The following is a 14,669-nucleotide window of genomic DNA, read 5'->3' as shown; positions in this document are numbered from 1 at the left end:
TCATGAAAATAGTTTTTTGGGAGTCTGATTGGTATAACATTAAAAAAATAGATTAGTTTAGGTAGTATTGTCATCTTTATTATATTTATTCACCCTATCCAAGAGCATTTAATATTTTCCCAATTGGTTAGATCTGATTTTATTTGTGTGAAAAGTGTTTTGTAGTTTTGCTCATATAGTTCCTGACTTTCTCTTGGCAGATAGATTCCCAAATATTTTATACTATTGGCAGTTACTTTAAATGGAATTTCTCTTTGTAACTCTATCTGTTGGATTTTGTTAGTGATATATAAGGATGCTGATGACTTATGTGAATTTATTTTGTATAGTGCAACTTTGCTAACGGTGTGGATTATTTCTAATAGCTTTTTAGTAGAATCTTTGGGGTTCTCTAAGTATACCATCATATCATCAGCAAACAGTGATAACTTTGTTTCCTCATTACCTACTCTAATTTCTTTAATCTCTTTCTCAACTCTTATTGCTGAAGCTAGCATTTCTAATACAATATTGAATAGTAATGGTGATAGTAATCAGCCTTGTTTCACTCCTGATCTTATTGGGAAGGGTTCCAGTTTATCCCCATTACATATGATGCTTACTGATGGTTTTAAATATGTGCTCCTGATTATTTTAAGAAAAAAGTCCATTTATTCTTATACTCTAAAGTGTTTTTTAATAGGAATGGATGTTGGATTTTATCAAATGCTTTTTCTGTATCTATTGAGATGATCATATGGTTTTTGTTAATTTGTTTATTAATATAGTCAATTATGCTAATAGTTTTCCTAATATTGAACCAGCCCTGCATTTCTGGTATAAATCCTACTTGGGCATGGTATATTATCCTGGAGATGATTTTCTATCATCTTTTTGCTAATATTTTATTTAAGATTTTAGCATCAATATTCTTTAGGGAGATTGGTCTATAATTACCTTTTTCTGTTTTCAACTTACCTGGTTTAGGTATCAATACTATGTCTGTGTCATAAAAGGAATTTGGTAGGACTTTTTCATTACCTATTTTTTCAAATAGTTTATATAGCATTGGGGCTAATTGCTTTAAATGTTTGGTAGAATTCACATGTAAATCCATCTGGTCCTGGGGATGGACCAATTTCTTAGGGAGTTGATTTAATAGCTTGTTCTATTTCTTTTTCTGAGATGTGACTATTTAAGCAATTTACTTCCTCCTCTGTTAATCTGGGAAGCCAATATTTTTGAAGGTATCATCCATTTCACTTAGGTTATCAAATTTATTGGCATCAAGTTGAACAAAGTAACTTCTAATTATTGCTCTAATTTCCTCATCATTGATGGAAAGTTCTCCATTTTCATTTTTAAGACTAACAATTTTCCTCTTTCCTTTTTCTAATCAAATTTACCAAAATTTATCTATTTTATTGGTTTTTTCATAAAACCAACTCTTAGTTTTATTTATTAATTCAATAGGTTTTTTACTTTCAATTTTATCATTTTCTCCTTTTAATTTTAGAATTTCAAGTTTAGTATTTAATTGGGGGGGGGGTTAATTTGGTCTTTTTCTGGCTTTTTCAGTTGCAAGCCCAATTCATTAATCTTCTCTTTCTCTATTTTATTCAAGTAAGCCTCTAGAGATATAAAATTTCTCTTTATTACTGCTTTGGCTGCATCCCAAAAATTTTGGTATGTTGTTTCATTGTTGTCATTCTCTTGGGTGAAAGTTGAAAGCTCAATTCATTGATCTTCTCTTTCTTTATTTTATTCAAGTAAGCCTCTAGAGATATAAAATTTCTCTTTATTACCGCTTTGGCTGCCCCCACAAATTTTGGTATGTTATCTCATTGTTGTCATTATTTTGGGTGAAATTATTAATTGTGTCTATGATTTGCTGTTTTACCCATTCATTCTTTAGGATAAGATTATTTAGTTTCCAATTACTTTTTGGTTTATTTACCCCTAGCTTTTTGTTGAATGTGGCTTTTATTTCATCATGATCTGAAAAGAATGCATTTACCATTTCTGCCTTTCCGCATTTAATTTGGGGTCTTTATGTCCTAATATATGGTCAATTTTTATATAGGTTCCATGATCTGCTGAGAAGAAAGTATACTCCTTTCTGTCTCCATTCAGTTTTCTCCAAAGATATATCATACCTAACTTTTCTAATCTATTTACCTCTTTAACTTCTTTCTTATTTGTTTTGTGGTTTGATTTATCTAGTTTTGAGAGTACAAGGTTGAGATCTCCCACTATTATAGTTTTGCTGTCTATTTATTCTTGCAACTCTCTTAACTTCTCCTTTAGGAAGTTAGATGCTATACTACTTGGTGCACATATGTGTAGTATTGATATTGCTTCATTTCCTATGCTACCCTTTAGCAAGATATAGTTTCCTTCCTTATCTCTTTTAATTAGATCAATTTTTGCTTTTGGTTGATCTGAGATAAGGATGGCTACCCCTGCTTTTTTGACTTCACCTGAAGTATAATAGATTCTACTCCAGCCTTTTACCTTTACTCTATATGTATCTCCCTGATTTAAATGTGTTTCCTGTAAATACCATATTGTAGAGTTCTGGCTTTTGATCCAGTCTGCTATCTGCCTCCACTTTAGGGGAGAGTTCATCCCATTCACATTTATGGTTAAAATGACTAATTCTGTATTTTCTGCCATCTTATTATCCCCAGATCATGCTTTTCTTTTTCTTACACCCCTCCCGAGTATTAAAGTTATGGGCACCACTTGCCTCACACAGCCTTCCCTCTTTAGAATCCCTCTCACCCCCTTTGCATCCCTTCCTCTTTCTTATACCTTTCTCTTATTACTCTTTTCCTTTTCCCTTTTCCTCTCCCATTTTTTAATGAGGTGAGAGAAGTTTCTCTGTAAATCAAATATGTCAATTATTTTCTCTTTGAGCCAAATCTGATGATAGTAAGATTCACATAATGTTCCTCCCCCTCCCTAAATTCCCTCAGATATGATAGTTTCCTTTGCCTCTTCATGGGATATAATTTCTCTCTTTTTAAATCCCCTTTTTCCTTTTTCTGATACTATCCCCTTTCCATTTGTACTTCCTTTTTATATTATATCAGTAAAATTAAATTATACATGCACTCTTTATGTATGTCCATAACAGAACAGAACAGAAAGTTCTCAAAAGTTCTTTTTATCTTTTTCTGCTTTTCTTGAGTCCTATATTTGGAGGTCAAAATTTTTGTTTAGCTCTAGTTTTTTCATTAGAAACAAATGGAATTCACCTGTTTCATTAAATGTCCATCTTCTTCCCTGGAGGAAAATGCTCAGCTTAGTTGGGTAGTTTATTCTTGGCTGCATTCCAAGTTCTTTTGCCTTTTGGAATATCATATTCCAGGCCCTTGATCCTTTAATGTGGAAGCAGCTAAATCCTGAGTAATCCTTATTGTGACTCCTTGATATTTATTTAAATTGTTTTTTTTCTTGCTGCTTATAATATTTTTCTTAGTCTGATAGTTCTGAAATTTAGCCAGAATATTCCTTGGAGTTTTTATTTTAGGGTCTCTTTCAGAAGGTGTTTGATAAATTCTTTCAATGTCTATTTTACCTTCTGAATCTGTTACCTCTGGGCAGTTCTCTTCGATGATTTCTTGTAAAATAGTGTCTAGGCTCTTTTTTTCATCATAATTTTCAGGAAGTCCAATAATCTTCAGATTATCTCTCCTAGATCTATTTTCCAAGTAGATATTTAACATTTTTTCTATTTTTTCATTTTTTGGGTTTTGCTTGACTATTTCTTGATGTCTCAATGAATCATTCATTTCTATTTGTTCAGTTCTGATTTTTAATGAGTTATTTTCTTCATTACCTTTTTTTAGTTCTTTTTGTATTTGTTCAATTGAGTTTTTAAATGAGTTGCTTTTCTCTGCGGAATTTTTTTTTCCATTTCACTATTTTTTTACTGAGTTATTTTCTTTTTCCAATTCACAAATCCTACTTTCCTGGGAGTTCTTTATTTTTTCCAATTCACAAATTCTGTTTCACTGCACTCCCTGGGAGTTCTTTACCTTTTCCAGTTCACATTTCAGGAAGTTGTTTTCTTTTTCCACTTTATCAAATTTTTCTTTAAGTGAGTTATATGCCTTTTCTCTACTTTCTTGCAGAGCTTCTCTTTCCTTTTCCCATTTTTCTTCTAGCTCTCTTTTAAGATTTTTTATAATTTCTTCTAGGAGAGCCTTGTGTGATGGGGTCCAGATTACATCTTCCTTCGGGGTTTTGTCTGGAGACTGCTATTAGGTCTGCCTTCAGGGCAAGAGGTTACCAGCTTCCTCTGCAGAGCAGGGACAGTAGCTGTCCTGCAAACGGGCTGCTGAGAGGGGCAGAGCTGCAGCAGTTCCCTGGGAAGAGCCCCACAGGGAAGTGTCTCTGCTCTGGTACTGTGGAAGTTCTATTCCCCCAGACAGAGTCCTCCTGCTGTGCAGCTTTGTGGCTGCCCTGGGCAGAGCCCTCCTGGTGATCAAAAGTGTGACTGTCCCAGGCAAAAGCCCCGTGCTGTCGAATGGGGCTGCACAGCTGTGCTGTGGTCTGTGCTGAGTCACTTCTGGGGTTGTGTGGGTGTAGCCAGATCCTATTAGATTCTGGCATTTTTTGGAGTACCCTCTGCCTTTGGTTTTAACTTCTCTGCTGATCTACTGCTTTGCACCTAAAGCAGAGGAGCCAACCTGTGGTACAGTCCTCCCTGAAAAATCTTCATCCATGGAGACCATCAATGCCCCATCTGCTCAGTGTGCTAGCCTCTGGTTCTGCCTCCCTGCCTGTGCTGACCTGCTCCCACAGATCAGGACAAATCTTTTCTGGTGGTCTTCCAGATTATCTTTGGCTGGTAATCTGTTGTACTCCCAATATTTGTGGATTTCACCAGTCAAACACTATTTCTGAGGCTGAATTTGGTAATTAGTAGTGAGGGTAGAAGGGAGGCTTAGAATGACACATGTGTCTTCTCCACCATCTTGACTCTGCCCAACATCCCCCCCCCCTTTTAAAAACAAATATGCATAATCCAACACAACAATTTCTCATATTGGCAGTGTCTAAGATTTTATATGTCACTCTGCAACCTGAGTTAATCACTTCTTTTTCAGAAGATGGACAAAATGCTTTAGCATCAGTACTCTGGAGTCATGATCAGTCATTGCATTGATCAGAATTCTAAGTCTTTCCAACTTGTCTTTCCAATGTTATTAATAAATAAATTGCTCTCCTGGTTCTGTTTACTTCCTTCTGTATAAGTTCAATCATCTCTTCTCAGGCTTTTTTGAAATCTTCCCTTCTGCCATTTCTTATAGCACAGCAGCATTCTCTTACATTCCACAATTTGTTCACCACCTTAGTTTCCAGTTCTTTATTATAAGAAAAAGAGCTGATATAATTTTTTTGTACATATGGATCCTTTTGCTTTCTCTTCTATCTTTTTAGGGCAGAGAAATTGTATGATTGGGTCCAAAGGTATATACAGTTTAGTTATTCTAAGTATGATTCTAAATTGCTTTCCATATTAGCTGGATCAATTCACAGTTTCATCAATTATATGTCTCTATCATTAATATGCCTATATTCCAACAACTTTTTTTCTTTTTTATGTCACCTTTGCTAAACTTACAGTGATAGGGTGGAACCTCAATATATCCAGATCTTTTTGTATCCTGTTATCTAGTGGTTTAGCTATTCCTACAAGTTTTGATTTTAAGAAGAAAGAAAGCTATGAATATTTTGGTATTCATAGATACAAAAAGACTTTAGAGATAAAGTTCTAGGAATGTAAAAATTGGATTGAAAGGCATGATCAGTTTTGTGATTTTTAATGTATACTGTTACACTCTTTCTCATAATACTTCTAACAGGCTGAAGTCTCACCAAAAATGTATCAGTGACTATTTTCCTCTTTTTTAAAAAAAAAATCTACTTTGTGAGAATCGGCTCTCATTTCAAATTATCTCAAATTTTGTACTAAATTTGTCCAATGGCATTGTTATTACATTTGATGGGTCAGACTCCCATAATTTTTCAGCCATAACAATGTTTCACTACCTTCATTAATCTTTGAGATTCTAACTTGTTTTTACTAAAATGAGTTATCCTAAATCACATAGGAATGTGAGGCAACGTGGATTATACCTAGACACATTATTGAAGCATCTAATAATTGGAAGGGACACCTCCTATTCAAAGCAGAATACTCTCTGCAACATTCCTAATCATTCAGCCTCTACTTGAGGATGTCAGCTCCAAAAAATTTACTGCTTCCTGAGGCAGCTCATTCTATGGAGAATATCTCTGTTAGGAAGTTCTTCATGTCGAGCTAAAATTAGCTTCCCCATGACTTTCAACAGTTGTTCCTAGTATTGCCCTTTAGAATCAAATATTTGTCTTTCACATGAAAGCCCTTCAAATATTTGAAGACAACTGTTGTGTCTCCATTAACTTTTTTCTTCTGTAGGCAAACATTTCATACATTTCTAAGTATTCCCATTTTCTTTTCCAATTCCTCATTATTAAATAATGTAGAAAATCATAAAAGTTTCAAAAAAAGACATGTGTTCTAATATGACATGTCTCATTAGCTGTGTAGTCCTAGTCAAGTCATCCTCTCTGAGCCTCAAGTTTTTCATTCCTACAGTAGATATAGTAATCTTTGCTTATTTTCGTTATTGTGAGGAATATACTTTGTAAGTACACCTAGTAGAATATATACTCCTTGATGAGAATGATTGTTCCCACCATAATGCTCTGTATATAGTAGGTAGATAAATGTTTAACTGAACACAAGACAGATAAATAGTAAATAGAGCACTGAGTCTGAAGTCAGAAAGATCTGAATTCAAATATAACTTGAAATATGCAGCTTTGCGACCCAAAGCAAGTCACTTAACCTGTCTGCCTCAGTTTCTTTACCTCTAAAATGGGGAAAATAGCAGTGACCTAACAGAATTGTTGTGAAAAGCAAATGAAACATTTGCAAGCACTTAGCATAGTGCTCGGCACTTAGTAGGTACTTAATAAATATTTATTTCCTCCCTTTCCAGAATAAAATGTGCAAATATAGATTATTATTTACAGCACAAAGCTATTATGTTTGTAATAGAGAGAAGTAGAGAAGAAAAGAATTTGTAATTGATTATAAATTTTACTTTTGAGATTCATGAAGCTAAAGAAGTTGGATTAAATTATGTCTAAAGACCCAATAATCTATGAAGCTAAGAACTAAGCAACTACCTAGGTTCTGGTTAATCTGTCACATCTTTCAGCAGAATTGTGGTACTTTGGGGTGAGGAGAAGGAGAGAGAAGCAGCAGACCTCTCCCTATAGCCTAAGCAAAGATAAATTAGAGCTGAAAAAAAAAAAGAAAGAAAAGAAATAGAGGAAGTGAATATTGACTAATGACAAAGTATGTTCTGAGAGGATATTCCTATGTTGGCAGGAGAATTGTTGTTTCAAAACTTAAGATGAAATGGTAGTGGTGGTAATACATTTTTCTTTTTTATAGGAAATATTTATATTTATATTAATCAATCCAATTAAAATGTGTTATAATTGTAAAAGGGGAATTGGTCCTTGACTAATTTATTCTACCTAATCTCCTTCCCAGGATTTAGTCACTACAGCTGATGAGATTTTAATGTGTTAATAAAGTATTGATTCCTTTATGAAATTTAAATATCTTTCTCTGATCAAATCAAAGTGGTGACACCATTGGCAAGACAAAAATTGGCTGGGTATTTTTATACTTTTAAAAAGCTAAGCTTGCCAGTCTTGGAGTCATTCAATATAATTAATCAGTTCAGATCACTCCACTCTAGGATTCATGCTATAAGGGAAACCTCTGTACTTATTTATGTTGGAGAGTGGTAAGATGGAGGGAATTTTTACTTTTCCCCCTCCCACATTCACTGACCATTTTATCTTGCAGGGGAGCAATCTGCTTCAAAAAACCCCTCCAAAAACATCAACAACAGCAACAAAACAGTGCATTTGCAACTATGATAGATTTAGTTATTTTCAGCAACATAATGATCCAAGGCAATTCCAAAAGATTCATGATGGAAAATGCTATCTACATCCAGACAAAGAACTATAGAATCTGAATATAGATCAAAATACACTATTTTCACTTTTAAAAAAATTTCTCATCATTTTTTCCAATTTGTTCTTATTCTTCTTTCACAATGTGACTAATGTGGAAATGTTTAACTTGGTTGTATGTAGGATGGGGGAGGAGTGGAGAGGGAGATAGGGAGAAAAATTTGGAACTCAAAATTTTATAAAAATTAATGTTGAAAACTATCTTTATATGTAATAGGGAAAAATACTACTTACAAAAAAATAGCATATCTATAAGGTAACAGAGATATTCTCTCTCTCTAAACTGACACAAATACTAAGATCTGGCATTCAAGTGATTCAAGAAATAAGACCTCTTACAATAAAGAAAAGGAGCCATCTGTAAATGCAAGAGAGCATTAGTCTTGGTAATTAGGAGTCAAGCTACAGAAAAGAAAAAGAAAATCAAGCTGAATATCCTGTCTGGAAAGGACTATTTGTTTAGGATAGTATTGGTGAGAATGCTTTATGAGGACTCAATAGTGTACTTAATACAGTCAAATGTGAAATTTCTGATCCTGTGATCTTAGATTGAAATGGGATTTAACTTGGGTTTCTACCTTGCAGAAAATTTTTGCTAGCATCTTTATGGAAAAGATGACAAAGACAAGAGTAGCTAATATTAGAAAAATTATGGAAAGACAGGTACATTAGTACATTGTTGGTGGAATTATGAATCAGGTAGTCATTTTGAAAAATAATAAAATGGCTAAAACATCAATATCTTTAGATGCAGAGATTCCACTTTTAGGAATGTGTCCCAAAATGTCATTGTCAAAAAGAATATAAACCATATAAGCCAAAACATTTTAGTAGCATTTTTGGTAGCAAAAAAACCTGGAAATATCGTATGCCTTTTGGTTAAGGAATAGCCAAACAAATTAGTGCAGTGAAATTTTCTGTAATAAAAAATATAAATATGATAGATGTAAAGAAATATAGAAAGCCTACTATAAACAGATTCAAAGTGAAGTAAGTAGAGGAAAGAATACAACACAAATAATGGCTAAAACAACATAAATGAAAAGAACTGTGTTATAGGCATTACCTAGAATGCTTGAAAGTGAATTGCAAAATTACAATTTTTACAGTACTTATTTGTTTTTTTTTAAATATATCTCTCTTCTCTTTAATTTTTCTTTTAAAATTATTACAAGGAATAACTCTCTGCAATAGGACTGAGAAAGATACAGGGGATAATCTAGTCAAAAAATCAATAAAGTCTGTTTTTTAAATAGATTTTTGCTGGCATTATAAAATATCATTACAATTATAGATGCCACATAATAGGTAAAATAATAGTGAAAAGCTATAAAGCATTTGTATTAGAAAGATTCCAGGCCTAACTCTCTATCCACTGCACCACCAGCTATACCCTATTCCTGTTCTTTGACCATTTACATATTGGGAAATGGGTCTTATACTTACAAATTTTTATCAACTATTTATAGATTTTGGATATCAAACTTTATTTGGGGGGAAAGTTCATAGCAAATATTTTTTTTTCTAACCTGTCCTTTCATATTCTAGGTTCATTGCTTTTGATTTGCCAAAACTTTTTTATGTAATCAAATTCATCTATCTTGACTGTTTAGTTTATTTTATTAAGAGTGCTTCACTTCTTCACAATTGGAAGAGCTAAAGCATTCTATTATCTTTTACTTACATATGATCTTTAAAAAAAAAAAGAATGAGATCATGATGCATTTGGAATCTTTTATTTTATATATATGATGCATGTGTATGTGTATGTATATATATATATGTGTGTGTGTATATATATATGTATATATAATAAGATGTAGTAGAGAATGCAAAAGGAGAAAGAAAAAAAATTGTATATTAATAGTGTCCAGTTACCCCACTAGGATGGTTTTTCAGAGAACTTAAAAATCTAATTCAAATTCCAAAATGATTTCAGATATAAAAGAAAAATGAGAATTCCATTGTCAAAAAGAATAAACAAAACAAGTAAAAAACTTCATTTTCATTAAAGCTAGAACATATCCTTTTTCCTTTGCAGTTCACTTCAATATCTAACTAAATAATAAAATTCCAAAGTGGGTAACCTGAATTAAAATTCACTTGAAAGTAATTAGATCCATTCATTATATTTTCGATAAAATTCATCATAGAGGCAAACCCCAGTAAATTGTTACCTAATATTCAAGCTAATAACTATATTCTTATCTGGAAATTCTGAAGTGTGGAAGATAGCAGTTATTACTGGGATAACATGCAAGAAGAAATTTAGCAATATATTTTTATCAGAGAAATTAAAAATTAATTTCTTCAATTCTAATAGACTTTAATTTACTGTACTTCTGGAAAGTTTAGCAGCTAAGCCTACTAATGTAATTTTTCTCTGGTCTTGGCACTATTTATGTAACCCCCAAAAAATTTAAAAATTAAATAAAAATATGGATCTGGTGACCAGGAAAAATGAATGGGTGGGCCAAAGTGACCTAACCCATTTTTATTTCCAAACCCAACCTTTCATGCTTGCTAATTTCATGAGCTGAATGAAGCTGATTTACTGGTGAAATAAGGATAACAACAGGCAAATTGCATCAAAATAGTTCTTATTTTGTGAATGGAATGATGGTCATATAAATATGGTACTTATGGCAGATTCTGTAATAATGTCTCATGTACACAGCATTTCACAATTTATAAAATGTTTCCTGCAAGCATGCTATAAAGTACATAGGAAAAACATTATAGAGGAAAAGACTGAAGCTTAGAGATGTACATTGGCCTGCAAGTAGTAGAGCAAGGCCTCAAACCCACAATTTCTGATTAGGGTCTCTTTCTATTACATCAAGTTATGCATAAAAATCAAATTTAAGTACTTTTCAACGATGCTCCTCAACTTTCTTAAAGTTGGGGAAATAAAACCAACTATTTCAAATAAAATATTTTCAGCATGCAGTCTAATCCATCCATGAAATCATTCATTTGCCCCTTAGTAAAAAATATTATTCTACTAGCATATAAATGCTTGTCAAAAATTTTTGTCTAACATATATGGATTCAGTAGCATCCATTCCCCCTTCCTTCTCACTCACCATGTAGCCACATTTTTATACAACTCTTCACTTAGCTCTCTTTTTCAAGGACAGTAACCAGAATTCACATATTGATTGCAAAATTTTTTGGTAAAATGATTCCTCATTCACATAAATGTAAAAAAAAAAAAAAAAAGGGTAAAGAAATGTTGTATTTTAAAGAACATCTCTACTCTGAAATAAGATGATCCTGATAGTTACGATATCAAATAGAAGGCATTAGAAAACCTTAAAGTTTTCATTGCTTACTTAGAAATTAACTATATTACATAACAGTGGTCTAAATGAAATTGAGTGTTTCATATGGAAAAGCATATGCTACTCCATGTGGAGGATAAACTTGCATCTATTAGAATTAATTGAAATAGCATTGATTTTAAGGAGCACATTTAAAGATAATTTAAGCCAGCTTTTTTTTTTTTTAGCAATAAACAATTTAAAAGAAAAAAATTAAAATACAAATTATTATAAAAAGTATTTTATAGTGCTATAAGCTGATTATATTTGGAATCATCAGTATTATGTTACTGTTTTTTTGCCAGATTTTCTTTTTAGTAATTGGTTTTCTAAGATTATCTGGGCTCTATGTCAAAATTTGCATCAATCTTTTTTTTCTCAGCTTTAGGAATTTGGGCGGTGGGGGTTGAGTAAGGTATGCAGAGAGATAAAATCAGTCTCAAGTGAGTATCTTCACTTGTTCTTAAATTAAAATTGGTAGAAATGACTGATGGTTCAGCATAATACCAGACATTTATTCATGGATGATGAAACTGTGAGACAGCTAAATTTGAAATGAATTATTTTGCATAGCTTATGAACACAAATATGGGGAAAACCATTATAAAATAAAAATTTAAATATTCTATAAAAATGTTCTGAGAAACATGAAACTTATAAAGACTATTCACAAGCCTAACATTAATACTACTTATCTTCTTAAAGTATTTCTTCAGGAAATAGGTGCATCAACATATATATATATATATATATATATATATATATATATATACACACACACACACACACACACACATAGTATTTCTACATGATATTAGCTTTCATTTAAAAAATTTATTATGGAAATGGAATACATGTAGTAAAAGATGATAAGTATAGAAAGAAAATGCTATGAGCTAAATACAGTTCATGAAGTTAGCCACAGATTATAAATTAGAATCATTTCAGCACCATGGACACAAGCAATACATCCATCAAAGCCTTTTCCTACTGAATACAGAAACAGAAGCCCAAATCCCCAAAGACATGAGGCTCAATCAGTTAGATTTGAAAGCAGGAACATCTTAGCCACCTCTCTATCTCACAAATTATAATCAGAATTCAGAATCACACATGGGTTCTCCAGTGTTCCCCAAAATAGCTACTATACACTTAATACTCCTTAAAACATGAAAGTTTATATGAAGAGGTAATTCAAACATTGTTTTAGGAAGAAAAATAATTGGGCAATAATTCATTCCACCAAATTTTCAATTCTATGAATAAATAACATTAAACATACAATCTTCTTCCATCCCTTTTTCATCAAGTAGTATGCAAAGATGTTTTCTGTGGAGTACTGACTATAGCTTATTTTATTATTGAGTTTATCTAATTATGCTTCTATTGGCTACACAGATCCCTATATAGAGATCTACATGTGTATCTGAGAAGAGGGGAGAGAGTTAATAAAAATATAGCTTAGAGATTAGCATGGAAGCTAATACTCAAGTGGATATTAAATCCTCAGTCACACTTATAAAATAATAGACTCTTGTCAGTATTTTTGACTGGTCACTGAGTAAATGACACAAATGCACATATTCTTATCTGCATATGAACCTGTGGTCTGATTGGAATTAATGAAACATAAAATGAGATCTGTTCACTTGGAGACCTAGGTAAAATGTAATGCTGATTCTTGACTTCTCTTAGATTTTCTTATTTTTCTCTTTGACCTTCTCTTTCCTTCTTTTTCCCCTTCCATTTGCCCACCCATCCAAACTGAAAAAGTGAATTGTAAATACTGAAATCCTTGTATAGATATAGCAGTGGAGCTAAGGGAAGAGCAATAATATATTGCATTCTCCATGCCAGGGAAAAGCAGACAACAGCCATACTGTGGTATTTCTTGCTTGTAATTAGGAGAGGAAAATAAAAGATGATACTAAAATATTTGATCAGATTTTTTTCTTTGTTTTTTCAAAAATCTAGAACTAAGGTAGATTTAGATGTAGATGAAGAGATGGAGAATGGAGAGAGAAGCCTCTAAATTCATGATGCCACAGGTCACTGCTCACCACTGAAGAGAAACAGAATTTCTGTCTGATGAGCTTCTGTGAAAGAGTTGAATTGCTAATCCCAGAACCCCATAAAACCTAGTCCTAGTTTCACAGGGAAAAAAAAAATCATTGCCCAATTATTTAATTCAACTTAGTCTGCAAATAGCCCTAGTCAAGTCTTTAATGACAAGGATAGTGAGATTCTCTTTCTTGGGATAAAAAAAGGAACATTTCCCATCCTTTCTCCAGTTAACAGAGACTCCAATGCTGAAAAGCAAAGAATTTAGATGTCTTCCTGTTTTCAGCCCAGGTTTTTCTTGCCCTTTCAAATATCCACAGGAGGGGGTGGGGAAAGGGGAGACAGGAAAAGAGGAAGAGAGAGGCTGGCACAGAAACAAACGCAGGTATGAGAGAATAATCAAGAACAAGACAGTTCTTCTGTTGTGTAAAAGCCAGAGAAAGCTGGAATCCAGGAAGCTACAGCTTTTACCTGTCTCTTCTGATGAGGGAAGGAATAGATCTCTCTGCTCCTTTGCTGAAGTCTGGAAGTTATTGCCTTCGAACCAGGAGGGAAAAACTGAAGTGTCAGAACTGAAGATAGAAGGTCTGGGTGAAGGTGTCTGCCAGTGTTTCCATTTCCCTCCGACTGGGAGGAATAAAAACAACAGGAAAATAAACAGAAGCTGAGAATCCCTTCTGATTCACAATCTGCTGGGCAGCCGCTAGCAACTCAGCGCATCCTAGAAAAGAGAAAGCTGCTACTGCACTGTTTTGGAGCGCTAACCCTACAGGCTCCTTCCTCCTCACTTCCCAGATGTCACGCCAGAAAAGGACGAAGGGGGAGGGGCAGGGGAAGGCGAGGAGAGAAGGCCACAGTGGAAAAAAAAAAAGAAAGAAAACCCTGAGTGGAGAATTAAAGGAGGAATAGTGGAGCATGCGCATCCAGCATGCTACAGACAGGAGCTTTGGGGAGGTGGGGGAGACTTGGGTTAAGGGTAAAGCATCCTACAAATCCTTCTTTGGTTTCCTGAATCCTTGAACTATTTAAGACGTGGGTTTGTTTGTTTGTTTGTTTGTTTCTATATTTATTTGGATGTTGTATATATCCAGGAGATTATTTTCTGGCTCCATTTTTAAAAAATCACTTTCCCTGAAGGTCAATTTGTTCACCTTTGGAGAGAGTAGTCTCAGTCGTACAGATAGATGGGTT

At 33.4% G+C, this 14,669-nt stretch overlaps 1 protein-coding gene across 1 annotated transcript in view; it reads right to left on the bottom strand.

Annotated features, from left to right (window-relative positions):
• Window positions 1-14,325, bottom strand: part of SLC35G2 (solute carrier family 35 member G2) — a 70,464-nt gene extending 56,139 nt beyond the window's left edge. The window contains exon 1 of the mRNA XM_031959785.1: window positions 13,950-14,325. The gene's annotated coding sequence lies outside the window, so the exon portion shown is untranslated. The remainder of the gene's footprint in view (window positions 1-13,949) is intronic.
• Window positions 14,326-14,669: the final 344 nt, after the last annotated feature.

The sequence above is a fragment of the Sarcophilus harrisii genome, chromosome 3, assembly GCF_902635505.1.
Source record: "Sarcophilus harrisii chromosome 3, mSarHar1.11, whole genome shotgun sequence".
In the NCBI taxonomy this organism is placed as follows: domain Eukaryota; kingdom Metazoa; phylum Chordata; class Mammalia; order Dasyuromorphia; family Dasyuridae; genus Sarcophilus; species Sarcophilus harrisii.
This window is presented reverse-complemented; position numbering and strand designations above follow the sequence as displayed.